General features: G+C 41.5%; 1 protein-coding gene across 1 annotated transcript in view; it reads right to left on the reverse strand.

Annotated features, from left to right (window-relative positions):
* The window catches only part of SMPD3 (sphingomyelin phosphodiesterase 3), a 104,617-nt gene extending 90,863 nt beyond the window's left edge, over positions 1 to 13,754 (reverse strand). The window contains exon 1 of the mRNA XM_030955700.1: positions 13,496 to 13,754. The gene's annotated coding sequence lies outside the window, so the exon portion shown is untranslated. The remainder of the gene's footprint in view (positions 1 to 13,495) is intronic.
* Positions 13,755 to 14,350: the final 596 nt, after the last annotated feature.

Below are 14,350 nucleotides of genomic sequence, written 5' to 3' on the forward strand. Positions count from 1 at the left end.
CCAAGATCCTAAAGCCTCAATAAAACCTGGTGGAGGCTTACAGAAGAGCCACCCCAGGCTACCCTTGAGGATTAAGAGTGCTTACCCAACTTACACGTTCACTCACTTAAGAGGGAGTGGATGGCAGATCCATGTGCTTCCTGTGCTTCCATGATTTCTCAGTAATTTCAGAGGAGAGACATTGTCCTGCAACACTTACTTATCATTTGGTGCTGGTTTTTGTCTAACTCCCTGTTTTGTGGGCTGGGCTGGTCCCTCGTAAGATGCCCTGAAAATTGGCACATCTTCCCTGAGCCTCACCTTCTTCAAGAGAAATGGTAACCAGGCTTTGATTTCAGCTTGGTACAGCCTGGGGAAGGATCTGCACACTGACAGGAAAAAAATTATCTATTAAAACAATGCTTAATAATCTATTCTATTCTATAACAATGTTTAATATCTAACAATAAAACATTTAATTACTTAACAAAACTACTGCCATCGAAACACCATTTTGCTCCATACTGCCTAGCAGGGTTTATTTCCACAATGCTGAAGAAAGTGAACCGAGAGTTTTACAAGCAGAGGTCCCACTCTGAGGAGATGACCCATGACATCTGGACATGGCAGCCGTGCCTCTCGCTAACCGGCCCCTCTCAGCTGCTGCTGTTCCTGTGATTCTCCAGGCTTTTCCCTCATTCTCCCTCCTTCTGCAAGGCTACCTTGACAGTGGCCGGCGCAGGCTCCTGAGGGGCCTCGCCCGCCCTGAGGGAGCCGCTGGCAGTGCACTCGTCTGCCGGCACGTGCTGCCGCGTGGGTGCCGCTTTCCCGCTGTGTGCGCTCTCATTGGCTGCCTGGCGGCGGGGGCGGAGATGAGGGCACTCTGATTGGCTGCTCACGGCTGGGGCGGGGCCTCGCGGTGAGGGTGGGGAGCGGAGTGTGAGGGCGGGGCCTCGTGGTGTGAGGGTGGGGTCTCACGGTGAGGGCAGCGGCTGCGGTGTGAGGGCGGGGGCTGTGGTGTGAGGGTGGGGAGCGCAGTGTGAGGGCAGTGCCTCATGGTAAGGGCGGGGAGCGCAGTGTGAGGGCGGAGATATGGTGTGATGGCGGGGAGTGATGTGTGAGGGCGGGGAGCGCAGTGTGAAGGTGGAGTCTCAGAGTGAGGGCGGGAATGTGGTGTGAGGGCAGGGGCCTCGTGGTGAGGGCGGGGGCTACGGTGTGAGGGCAGTGGCTGTGGTGTGAAGGTGGTGATGCTCAGGGCCCTGAGGCGGCAATGGCTCAGGGGGTTTGGTCAGAGATTTTGCTGTTCCCGGGAGCCAGGTGCTCTGGTGAAGGGTGAAACGTAAAATATCCGCTGATGTTCTCCTCTATATGAAGTGTGATCTTTATGGTATTCATCTCAATGTTGTATTTGTTCGAAGATAATGTTGGCCTCAGAATAAAGTGTCAGTGCCCTCTTGAGGAATAGCCTCACTTTACCTTACCTGTATCTTGCTAATGCTATGCAACAAACTTTCAACAACACAGTTCTTAAACCAGGGAAAAGGTGCCTTTACTGATAATAATGAATAAACCCTACTACCCTTATTGATGGCTGACTCGAGTTCTTCATAATTATATTGGCTTTCTGCATTAATGTGTGATCTATAATGTTTTGGAGCTATCCCATACTGTTTATTTAATTAGTTTGCCTGGCCTCTGTATTAAAATCTTTCTGCATCTTGAAAAGTAATCTAATTTCCCAAATATCAGAAAGATAATCATATTCTGGATGAATTTTGGAATGATTTTTAATATTCTACTTATCTATGCCATAGTCATTTTTCTACTACAGTAGTGGTAATAGATTCATCAGTGCTTAAAGAATTTCTGGAGATCTGTCCTCAGCAATGAGCTGTTTTTCTTGAACTGTACAGCTTAAACACTTATTATACAATGCACAATTAATGGAAACAACGTGTACTTCAGTGTATGTCTGTGTGGTAATGCCAAATACAAAACACTATCATAGAACTCAAAAGAAGGATGCACTTTTCCTCTTGTTTTCAATGACTGGCAGCAGTAATGGGCTGGTAAAGTAATAAGGAAAAGTAATAGGAAAGGGCAACTTGGTAACTGAAAGCTAATGTAGAAACTTTTTAAAATAATGTGCTCATTTCGGGTACTATTCTAAACCTCCTTTTGATACTCTTCATGATGGTATCAAAATTCAAGATCAGTTTTCATGAGACCTCACAACACATCCTTGTGCGTGCAAAGCTGTTCAGTTCTCAGACTTGTTCTTCCTGCAACCCCTAAATCCTGTGCATTGAATTCATTCAATTTTCAACAATATGCTATGGCCAGATTGTTCAAGGGTTCTTTTTGTCAGTGTAAAGAGAAGTGGATTGTACTAAAAATATTTGAAAGTATGTGGAGACTTGACTGCAAATATTTAGTGGGTTTCAAGATGCAGGTGTTGGAGTTGACTGTTATGAATGTCTGGAATGTTACTGATAGTAAATCTGTAGCTGTGAGAACTGCAAGCTTTGTGGAAACTATTTTATTCCTAGTAGGCACATTTAAATTGGGGAGGAAGGATGAGATGATGTCATAAACCTTTGCTTCTGACACTGTTTTTCATATTGAATACAAGAGGTCGTCTTTGCAAATGAATTCTAGGTGATATACTTATCTTTTAAGTGCTTATGCCTATTGAGCATTTCCTCACTTGTAAAATCTCTTTTTACTCACTTGTGTAGTTTCACATCTCTGAGCTATTTGCTGCTGATTTTTCATGTAATGACCTTTTAATTCTTCCTTTGCCTATTTGCTTCTGTGCTGATACAGAACTGTCAGCTTGGGGCCCTATACACTGCCTGCAGTTCAGCACATCATGGACATTTTTATAGAAACTGTTGAAATTGTGTGATTCTGCTCACTTCACTTACGTGCTTGGCAGCAATCCCTTCATGGGTATAGCTGTTGTTTTTCCTCCCTACTGAATGTTCCAGCTCTTGCAGTGTCAGTTCCTTCAGCAGCCATCTGTCTTGCTGGCTCACTCACTATCTTAACAGCTCTCCTTCTCAGACTAGATGTAAGTCCTAGTGATTATGCCATCAGCTGTTAATTTTTTATTCAGAAGCTTTTAAAACAATTGTTGCTGCACATGGATATCCTACATTTCAATCCTCTCGATCCCATGCTTGGCTCTTAATGGTTGCTTTCTTCTGCATCTTCCTTTTTACAGGTTCCTTTGCAAGTTTGTCTATCACTTCACTTTTTTTCCTGAAAATTTTAGAGTGATGTTGTTCAATTTGACAGCTTGTCCCTGAATTCTGTCTGGGGGACTGCATGTCTGAATGCAAGGAAGGCCTAATCTAGTTCTGTTTGTTGTGGCACAGTAACTCTACAATCACTGCAAGAAGCATCTAAGTAGTTTCAGATATTACACAAGTCAGGTAATAGCTCCTGAGAAGTGTAAGATTGTTACCTTTTGTCAATGAGTTAGATAATAACTTCTCTGTGCTGGTATCAATGTTACAGATAGGATAGATTTTCTTGTTGCTCAGGGGCTGGCATATTGCTAAACAATCTAGCAATCTTTTTGATGAAAAGTTCTATTTGCTTGTAAGCCAGTCAGGTCTGGATGCAAAATTACTTCATGAAGCCCTGAGAGTATAGTACTCCTTATTATAGTAGCAGTTTGGTTTATTTTTGTACACTACACTTGCTTTATAATCTTCCAATAGCTAAGATTCAGTTAGATAGTGTTGAGAGCTTTATAAACAACTACTTGGGTTTACTGCAATTTTCAGTTGTAGAAATGAACCACACAGATAATCATTTCAATAGAGACATAGCAGCTTTTCTTGTTTTTAATGTATATTGGTAATCCTTTCTCAGACCTTCTGCTCCTTTCCTGGACAAACTCAAATATTGTTTATTGCTAGTGCCAATTAGTCAGCCAAGCATCTGCAGCTGGCAGCTGTCCACAATGAAGAAGCCCCAGAAGATTAAAACTCCCAGTTGATTTCCATGTTAGATGTCATTGTTTGTAATCTTCTGGATTTCTTCCACACTTAATGTTTCCTAATGATAAAGAAATCTGAGTGTGCTTACAGTAGTAACTAATAATTAGTGAGATGGATTTTATTTCCCCACCGTACTTATGACCTCCAGGATAAATTTAGACCTGTCATTTAATGCCTTTCATGAGGGGCTGTCCATCTGAGAAAAGTTTGCTTCCAAACTACACATTGCCACTGAAACATATCTTCTCACAGTGTGATGCTCTAATGCTGGTAGAAGTGTGTTCATAATATGTTCATCCCTTCTGGGCTAGAAAGTTAAAGTGGTATTAGTAACAGAATTTATGCCAGTGTAATAAGTAATTCCAGTGGTACAGAAAAGTTTTACTAAGTTACACAGTGTTTTTCTGCCATTGCTCAGGCCTTTTTTCCTTTGTGCACAGAAAGTGAAAACATTCAAGACAGCAGCATAGATGGCAGTGAGAGTAAATTAATTTCTTTTCTGTCTTTGTCCCAGACAAATCAACTCCCTAACTCCAGAATGTGACTTCCAGAAGGAAGGTGACAGCAGAGATTGTCTCCAAAACCCTACTAAGTGAGGTACTCAGGTGTGATAATGGCAAGTCATATGATTAAATATAACCAGCAGAGGCAAAGAAATTTGCAACTGCCCAGAAATCTTCAACAGTGAACTGGTTACTAATATACTTTTTCTCTCATTAGGTGAAGCTACAGATGTCTTATGCTAAGAAGAGCAAGCATCCAAACCCAAGGAAGCTGCAGAGGAAACTGGTGAGCTACAACTTCTCTTCTTGTTACCAGGATATGCTCTGTAGTCTGAGTTCAAGCCAAGCATCGCCCCATGAATGTTAAGGAATGTCATTGTTGTTAGGTGTTAGCACACCACCTGTGATAATATACTCTGCTTGAAATAACTTGTAAACTGCTTTAAGAAGAATAAAACTATTCACCAGAATGTGATTGGAAGGGTATTTTAAGAGCAAACAAAATCTACTTACATGCTAGGCTAGAAGGAGCTAGCTACTACTTAGCATGCTATTAACTAAAAGGAATCTCAATTAATTCCCTCTTAAAAAAAAAAAAAGTTAGGCCTCACAAGATTTCAAGATTTCATGCTTTAAATAATCTCAGTTACCAAAGAGAATTCCTAACACACCAGCTGGAATTTCCACCAATATAGTTAAGGAAGTGTGAAGTGAATAAAAACTCAATTTTTATATTAGGTTAATAAAATCTTTCCATTGTGGCTTTAGTTTCATCATAGTTTTTACATTGTATTATAGTTAAATAGATTTACATTTTATCAAAACTATGTGAGCAAGTCACACCCAGTTGGCCAGAAATGCTCATTGTAACATCCTAAAGTAATAGGAGCATTGCTGTGTAGAGTTTACTATTCTTTTTCATACTTTTTAAAACAGGGCATGGCATGCTGTTCCATTCACCTATAATGTATTCAGTAAGAAGCTAAATTAAGTAACTTTTCATATTCTGTATAAACAGCTGTGGCACAGACCTAAAGACTCTATAGGTAAGTTCTGAATGGAGAAATCTGGAGCTGGGCCTTGCAGTGTTGTCAGAAGTAGCTCTTCAGAGGCAGATTATGAAATTAGAGCTGTAATCTCTGCCTGACATAGAGTTAATATGAAGCCATTCCAGGACTGAAGCTGTTTACTGGTTCTTCCATCTGTCAGGATTTTCCTAGCTTCTATGGAAAGGAAATACATTCATGTGAAACTGAGATTGCATGGAGGAAAACTTTCTTTGTGGCTGTGTTAGGGAGCCTTTTTGAGGAATTGTAGGTAGCTGCTGGTGGACCACCAGGTGAAGGAGTGAATGGACATAATGGATGTATTTATTCACAATAACTAAACAAAACAAAATTTCCTTTTCCTCCTCTTAGGTGTGACATTTGGAACTTGGTTGTGCAAGAAAAAACAGTGGGAGAAGTAACACTTAAAAGCATTAAATCATGAGGAGAATGAGAGACCTGAATGAGACCAACATTGGGGGATTTTTTTCTTTTGTTCCTTCTTTCAGGACTGGGCTTAGCTGACTAAAGCTTAATGTGTAAAATCTGCAAGGTTAATGTATAAGCTAGACTTGAAGGACCTTGCCATTGGGAAATAATGAAAGCAAGCATTGTATCAGCTGGCTGAGATGAACATCACATATTTGCTGTAAATTACTTGTGAAGGCTGTCTTGGCAAGTCCAAATAGTCAACATTAGAAAGAACACTTACTTTGTGCTGACCTAGTGGTCTGGTAGGGCAGGATTCTGTATATATACATTGATTCTTCTGTGTTCCATAGCCTTTTCTTGCAGGACTATTGCAATTAGGTATGTGCAGCAGCAGTATGTGTGCTATGCATCAGAGAAACTTTCAACAAATGTGTTTATGTTCAATAAAGATTTAGCTGTGCCTGTACTTTTTCACCTTATGTCCACAGGCTACATTCTGTTTGGCTTTGGAAGACATAAAGAAAAGGATATTGGGCTACAGCTGAGGTTCGAAGAAATTATCATTAAACTGTTTTTTAAAAAGTTGCAAATACATTCTTCTGTCACTCGTGTTATCTGAAAGCTAATAGTTTAATATGAAAGGTGAAATGACAAGTTCAGGCCTTCTCGCAGTGAATAAAAATCCTTTTATATCCAAGATATTCCCATTTGTTCACAGCAACATACACTGGAATTAGGTTTGCCAGACTGTGGTAGCCAACTTCCTGTGCTTCATTTCCATTGCACATTGTCCTTTCAAAGGAATGTTTATCATATAGCTGATACCCTGGCAGTAAACAGAGTAATTTACATAATTGCACCTTATCAGGACTAGATTATTTCACTAATTTTTCCAGCTTTGCTGTGGGAGTAAGGAAAGTTTCCCCAGGAGTGGAATCAGTGAAGGGCTGGTTTTGGACTATAGAGTCATCTTTACTTCCTCTGTCTTGCCATGCTTGCAGAGCAACAACAGCTTAATGCTCTATCATGAAAAAGGGGTGGTATGCGCATCCCCTGGGACTAGCAAGGATCCCCATCTCCAGCCTGTTGCCAGCAGTGTCTGTATCCACCTGCACAGGAATTCATATTGTCAGGGTCTCTTCCCTCTCTTTCTCTCTCAAGGAGGCACTAAGGAATTCCAAGAGGGGTTTTATCCTTCTTTTCTCTCACTCCTGGCAACAAGAGAACACCAACTGCTCTCTATCTTCTGACTAGATCTACTAACACATACTAGTTCACAAAGAAATAATAAACTTAACAAGATTCTTATCTTTCTTTATTTTTCACTGCCAGTTCCTTAGCTTGGATAAAAGACTCCTGTCCATGCAGGGTTTTCTAGACTCTCCCGGTCTTTTCTTTCTGCAGGTAGGGTCATCCATGGAGTTCAGCTTCGAGCTCAGTGAAGGACTCCTAGAGGAAAAGCTATAAATCTCTGATCTCTCATCTGTATGGCAGTGCTGATTCCACAGAATTAACTGTGATGAAAGAGTCAGGAACTGAGTATTTTTTCTTCTAGTCTGTGGTATTTGAAGTGTTTCAGGGCACTCTTATAATTCTGATGTATTTTCACTTGTCATTTCTCACTGAGACAGAATTTCTCATTGTTTTCAATGACAGACAGTTCTGCTTAGCCATATGGGAAGGATGGAGTAGCCTGTACAGAAAACTACAGCCCCTCAACAGATAGCTGCTTACATTCCTTAGATATTATCTCTTCCCAGAAAGGGTTAAACTCTACTTTTTCTCCGGGCAGTAATTTCTTAGTAAAGTAGGAAAACAAAGTTTCACAGGTTGCTGATCATGAATTTTCCTGCTAGCCTCTTTGCAATGCAGTTACACAAAAGAAATCTATGGAATCTTACCCTTTTTTCCAACATGGCTGTATCAATGTTTGGAGTAAGTGAAAGGAATAAAATGACCACTTAACTCTTCTTTTGGCAGAGAAAAGATTAAAGCAAGACATCCTGCTTAAAAGTGAAAAGCTTCTACTGTGCTTGAAGTACAGTATAGGTGGGAAAGAGTTAAAAAAATCACCAAAACCCTGTTCTTAAAGTAAAACTGTTAATCAATGTTAACTCATTTAGAAATAGTCAAGAGGGACAGATGGAATCCAGTTATTATCTCTCTTTTACTTGAGTCAGTTTTAAAATATATTGAAGCTTGTGTACTTTTGAGTGGCAGATATGGCTTGTCACTTTAAAGGGTATTTTTGCTATTGTTAATACTGAAATAGATCGAGGAACAGCAGTTAACAGAAGTCTTAAGTACCTCAGAGAAAATACTTGTCTTGCATTTATTATCTCAGCTTTCAGATTTAAGCAGCTATATGTGGTTAAACTTTGCAATTATGTAACAGTAATAGAATGCTGTTCAAGTTGATGCCTTTTAGAAGACAAGGGAGTGGGGGTGGGGGTGTGATTGCACAGTAAACCCACGTTAAACTTTTTTCCTTAACTGTACTCCTTGAGACAGCAATCAACTACCCAGAACAGAGCCCAGAACGTGCTCTCTGCAGTTTGCTCTGAACTCATAGTGCATCTTGTGGGTTTTTTCCCCATAAGACAGTGATATAGGTCTAAGCATTGATCTAATTCATTTTTAAATCAGAATTTCTCAGCGTATGTTGTTTAACTGTAACCTGTTCCCTGGTAACATATTTCTAGAGTAAACATCCTCTTATTATCTGAAGAATATGCATTTTTAATTATCTCAAAACTGAGCTGAATTGTTAAATCTTGTTTTTATTCTGTAGTTGTAGTTTTATTCTGTAATTATTCTGTAGTCACATACTACTTTCCAAAGTGCAAGTTTCAACAGATGCTGTGTGAATCATGTTAACAAAGGGCACCTTTAAAAATAATTTCCCATACTTTTAGGATGCCAGTTTTTCTGCTTTGTGTTAGTGATGCTGAAGTTTTAATGTACTTCCAAAGTGAAGATAGCAAACCATGTCACCAGAGCAACTCTCTACTGCAAATGTAGCAAGAATAATCCTTTTATGCCGGCATAAAGGTAAGTGGACAGGCAGAGGATAAACTTCTTATGAGTGGAATATTGGTTGTATATAGATTACTCTTCTTTTATAATTTCTGAGGCATCTTGGTTCCAAATTTAACGAAGACTGTATAACCATCTTAAATGGAAACTAATGGAAATTCTGTTTGTTTCAGAAATTTTCAATAATTTGGTCCTATGTGTCTCATGTGGAATACCTCAGATGTCTGTATTTGCAAATTTTGTCAAGTTGCATTTTTGAGGACAAGTAGCAAGAGGTCTAAAAAAACCCGAGTGTAATTTTTTGATAGCAGACACAGCCTCAGACACATCTCAAAAAAAGCAAAAAAAAAGAAATCTGAAAAATAACAGAACAAATTGTTTCGTGCAGTTCTTGCAAACAGGTGCTAGTCCAGGCCTATCACCTCTGCTCTGTAAAATAGCAGATGAGTGAAGAATGCAAACTATCAAGTATTAGGCCGGAGAGAATAATCATCCCTGACAGAGAAGCAGGCATTCTGCCCAGGCACTTACTCCCACTGAGAAGACTGGGGTCAGCTCACACTGAGTGAGCTTTCTGTTCTTTAAATATGCTTGTTAAACCTCAAACTTGCAGCACAAGATTCAAGACTGAGAGATTTCTCAGTCTCCCTCACATTCACTGAAATTTTCTATAATCATGAAATTGCTTGCTCCAGCTTTAACTCAAGAGGATGTTTGCTGGTCACCTCTTTAAGGTGTGACAGCATTCTGCCTCCTTTTAGAGTAAAAGCTGAGTGCTGACAGAAAAGCCCTCAAAGGGCAGTATGTGCATGACCAGGTCAGGAATCACCAAAATCTGGTGACTTCCCAGTGGATAACTGGGAACTGTATGTGCAGGGCTTGCCCTCTGTCCCATAGTTTTCCTCTTCTTGCCCCCATCCCAAGCACTAGAAACAGAGCTGAGTAGAACTCACACAAGGAGGAAAATCTTGTATTGACTGTGATCTACATAAATACTGTCTCCAAACTGCCCATTTCTCAGAAACTACTTGTTCAAGACAAAATAAAATGGAAGTGAATATTTCTGCAAATCTTGTCAGCATTATGCTGTCAGCTCAAATTATGGATTGTCCCTTTTACAACAATGTCACAATTCAATCATAGTCTAACATTTTCCCAGATTTTAGAGTGGCTTTGACCTATGAGACATGAAAGTACATGATTATAGCAATATGCCTGGAGTGCAGCTACAATTTTCTTCTGTTAGGGAGTGTTGTGGAGAACTTAAAACAAATGCTTAAACACTACAGTCAAATACTTAGAAGCTATACCTTCAAAAATCACTGAAAACATTACTTGATACTTGAAGCAAGTCACTGGGATTGCTCCTTTTTAGTTAGCAGGCCCTTTCTTCTAAAACGAAGCAGTACATAATTGCTTATTGCAGTGTGCATTTAAATGCCTTTTTTAAAGAGTAGACTTGGGAGTATCATATAACAATTTGCAGGCATTTATGGGGATAAGTAAAATCTAGTTATGTTTAATGCCAAGAATTGCTAGAATTCAAGTAGAAAATTTGCACTACACAATACATGAAATTATTTTTTCTGTTTTTAGAATTGTAGAAAATACATAAACCATCTCAGCCATACCTAGGGGACAATATTAAAAAGATGGTCTGGTAATACAGAGTACTTTAATTCTCCATACCATATAAAGGTATGTGTCCTGTCATTCTCCCTCATACAGACAGCAGTTAAAAAGTCTCTGCTTTTCTAGAGCACATGTTGATTATTAACTATAGCATTTTTGTACAGATTGTCCTTATAAAATTTTTTTAATCCTTAAAAAACCCCTACCCTTAATGTGTTGCTGTATAGTGTGATCATAAAACTGGCTCTGACATTAAAATATACCCAGGTCAGGTTTCTGGGCAAGCCTTTTTGAAAAATAGACTTTTACTGAAGTGTAATGGAAACATTTCCATGACTTCAGCAGTCTCCTTTGGAAGTTAAAATAAACATTTCCACAAAGAAATTGCAACTTGAGATTTAATTTACTGTGCTGAAGGCATGATGACTGGACACAGAAAGTTGCAGTGAATCCTACATCAGTAAAATATTGATTGTTTATTGCCCAAGCTGACATACAAGTAATTAGCAGAAATATTCTATTTGCAATAGCCTTTAGCATAAACAATGTTGGGAAACACAAGAGTCCTTTTTAATATATTTTGGGAAGCCCAGATTGTTGGCTCCATTGAAAGCATGCTGCAGTGGCTTCATCAGGACAAAGCAGCTTTGTCTTTGTCCTAACTGACCAGGTAGAAATAAGAATGTGGCAGCAAGCACAGAGTCTGGGTTTATGAATTATGGCAATGTAGGGGTGTGGTCAGAGCATGCTGCTTAGCTTTTCTCATATTTTAGTGGCTTCTTGAGGGCTCTTGCAGGCAGCAGCAACTGCAAACATAGAGCTGAAATGTCTACAACATCCTTCTGTTATAAAGCCTCCTATTCCTACCCAAAAATGAGAACCTATGTTAAGGTTTAACAGTGTCCTTTTAAATTAGAAGCAAACTGCTACAGTGAGATATTCAGACCAGGTTAGGCAGAGTATGCTGTGGTTACCATCACTAAACAGAGCTGGATCTGTTAAGATCAAAATGGTTGACTTGTCACTCTATAGTAATTGTTCCCTGTGGAAAAAATTAATAGCATCGCTTAAATCACACATAGTGATCACGTGCTCTGAGGCTTCGATGGTTCTTAGACTAAAAGGCAGAGGTAGGGAGGAGCTGTGTCAGGAAATCTAATTCTGCTGGTGTGAGGGGAAGCTTGCCTTGCACACAGTCATGTGCACAAATTGATTTTTAATTTTACAGTAAAGCACTATTTTAATTATTAACTCAATTGATCTCTAAAAGGCTACTGTTAAAAGCCAGATGTTATGCCCCTGCATTTCCAAGGTGCATATTGGAAGGAGAGCTTTTGGATGTGAGATGACTGTCAGACTGCATTCAACCTATTCAACTTCTTTTTATTACAGTATAGAAGAAAATCTGTTAATCTGCAGCTTCTATAAGACAAATTGAATGCACACTATCTTAGAAATTAATTACATACCTGAACCACAATAATTACTACAAAAAAAAAAAAAAAAACAAAACAAACAAACAAGTCAATGAAAATAATAAAAATGAGAAGGACTATGTTTCTGTCCAGACTGGAGAATCTTTAATATTATAGGAATTTATGTGAGTCTCATGATTTTGCCTTTTAACACTTACCTTACTGGTGCCTGCAATTTTTTTTCTGGCTCTTTTCTTCTGACAATGATACAGTAACATAGGGAGAGGAGATACTTAATACACAAATAAATTCTAGATACAGGACAGAAGTAAGTTAAGACAAAATGCTAAGAGTATCCTAATTAGACTGCATTTGGTTTTCTAAAGGAAGCATTTTTTTAATCTTAGTTTGGTTCTTCAGTTTCTTTTAAAAATCAGCACAGAAACTGTACAAATTCCTGCTCTGACTCCATGCAGTCTCCTGGGTTAAACTTTTCTCACCATCTAAACCTGAGAAAAGCGCTGAGTTTCTGTTTTGCCAGGCTTCCCCTTCCCCTGTCACTCTCAGAAGGGTAAGTTAACCTGTCTTACCCACAACACAAAAAGGGTGCAGCTGCATCCTACTCAATTTAGGGTGAAACAGTCTTTTGATAGCTCAGGAATACTCACTGATCCTGTGACAGAAGGTGCTACACATACAAGCACTGAAGAACACTTGCTGCTTGATTATGCATGGTTAATACGCTTGCTCAATACCCTATTCATCAGCCAGCACTAAGAGGAAGCCTGAAGCACCAGGCATAACAGCACAATGCTTGGCTCTAAATGACTTCATGTAGGATGCAACTTGCCATTTGGCCTTAAATACAGTGGATTTTTTTCCTCTCTTCTTCTGACACCTTGTCACAGAAACACTGTGGCTGCCACTCTGACCTTCTGCTGCTTGTCCTAGCTCTTCAGTGGGGCTGGTAATCCACATGAAAAGAAGTAAGAAATCATTGCAGTGCAAAATCTATACAAGCATTACAGTTAAGGAGGGTACTCAAGGAAACCATTTTGCAGTCTTGACTATAGCACTATCTTACCTGTATGACAAACACATCTTTTCCCCTGCTGAACCATGAGAATAGCAATGTGATTCCATGATTCCATTAATATACGTAGGGGTATTTTCCCCCTACATCTAACTAAGTACAGATATTTGCAGTTAACCAGCCATCCCGCTCTTCCCTTCCCCACTCCCCGGAAACTAAAATAGCGAAACTACTCAAAAGGCATCTGGACCGCACCGCTTTGTTCCCCGCGGTCCGCCTTGCGGAGCTCGCTCCCTGCACACAACTCGCGCCTCCGGCAGCCTCCGGCTCTCGGCTCGGCAAGAGCCCCCCGAGCCGGCAGCTCCGAGCGGAGATGCAATGCGGATGGGCGGGGAGGGAAAAGCTTTACCTGCCGCCTTCCCCCGCGGAGCCAGGGGCGCCTGGAGCTGCTGCATCCACGCCGGGGCGCGGCGGGCGGGCGAGCGTTCAGAACGCCTGGCGGAGGCGGCTGAGCGCCGGGGCCATGGCCACGCCGGGGAGCGGTGAGAAGGGAGCGCCGCCGGAGCCTCCGTAAGCCGCGGGGAGACTCAGCACCTGGGCGCTGAACAGCTCCACGGAGCGCCACGGGCGGGGCCGGCGCCGCTCTCCCGCCCCTGGGCGCGGGGGGGCCGCGCTCCGCCCGCCGCCCGCCGCGCTGCGGCCGCCCCGCCCCGCCCCGCTGCGCTCCGCGGGGCCCCGGCCCGGGCGGCGCCGAGCGGAACGGGCGGCGGTGGCCACGCTTCCCAGCCGCCCCGCGGAGAGGGAGGCGGCTTCGCTCCGGGGACAGCCGGGAGGTGTAGTCCTGGCTTGCGGAGCGCCGAGAGCGCCGGCTCGCTCGGGCGGTGCCGGGGGCCGCAGCGCCGCTGCCCGGGCGGGAGCCCCCCGGGAGAGCGCCTGGAGCCGCCGCCCCGCGAGCGGCGAGCCCCGCCCGGAGCCCGCGGCTGCCCCGCGCCGGGGTTGGCACTGCGGCGCTGCGCTTTGAGCGGAGACTTTCCAAAATGTTTGATTCTGCCCTTTTTTGGGGTTTTTTTGGTGGGGGCAGAAAAAACTTCTTTTTGGTACAGGAAAGCACAAAATCTGCTACTCTGCAGCCTATATAAAACAAATTGAGTGTATGCTATCTTGGAAATAAATTACATATCTGAACCTTAAGCATTAGTTAAAAAAAAATAATATTAAAAGCCAAGTTGCTGAATATAAGAAGTACAATCTTTCTGTTCAGACT

Source organism: Camarhynchus parvulus, chromosome 11 (assembly GCF_901933205.1).
Source record: "Camarhynchus parvulus chromosome 11, STF_HiC, whole genome shotgun sequence".
NCBI lineage: Eukaryota > Metazoa > Chordata > Aves > Passeriformes > Thraupidae > Camarhynchus > Camarhynchus parvulus.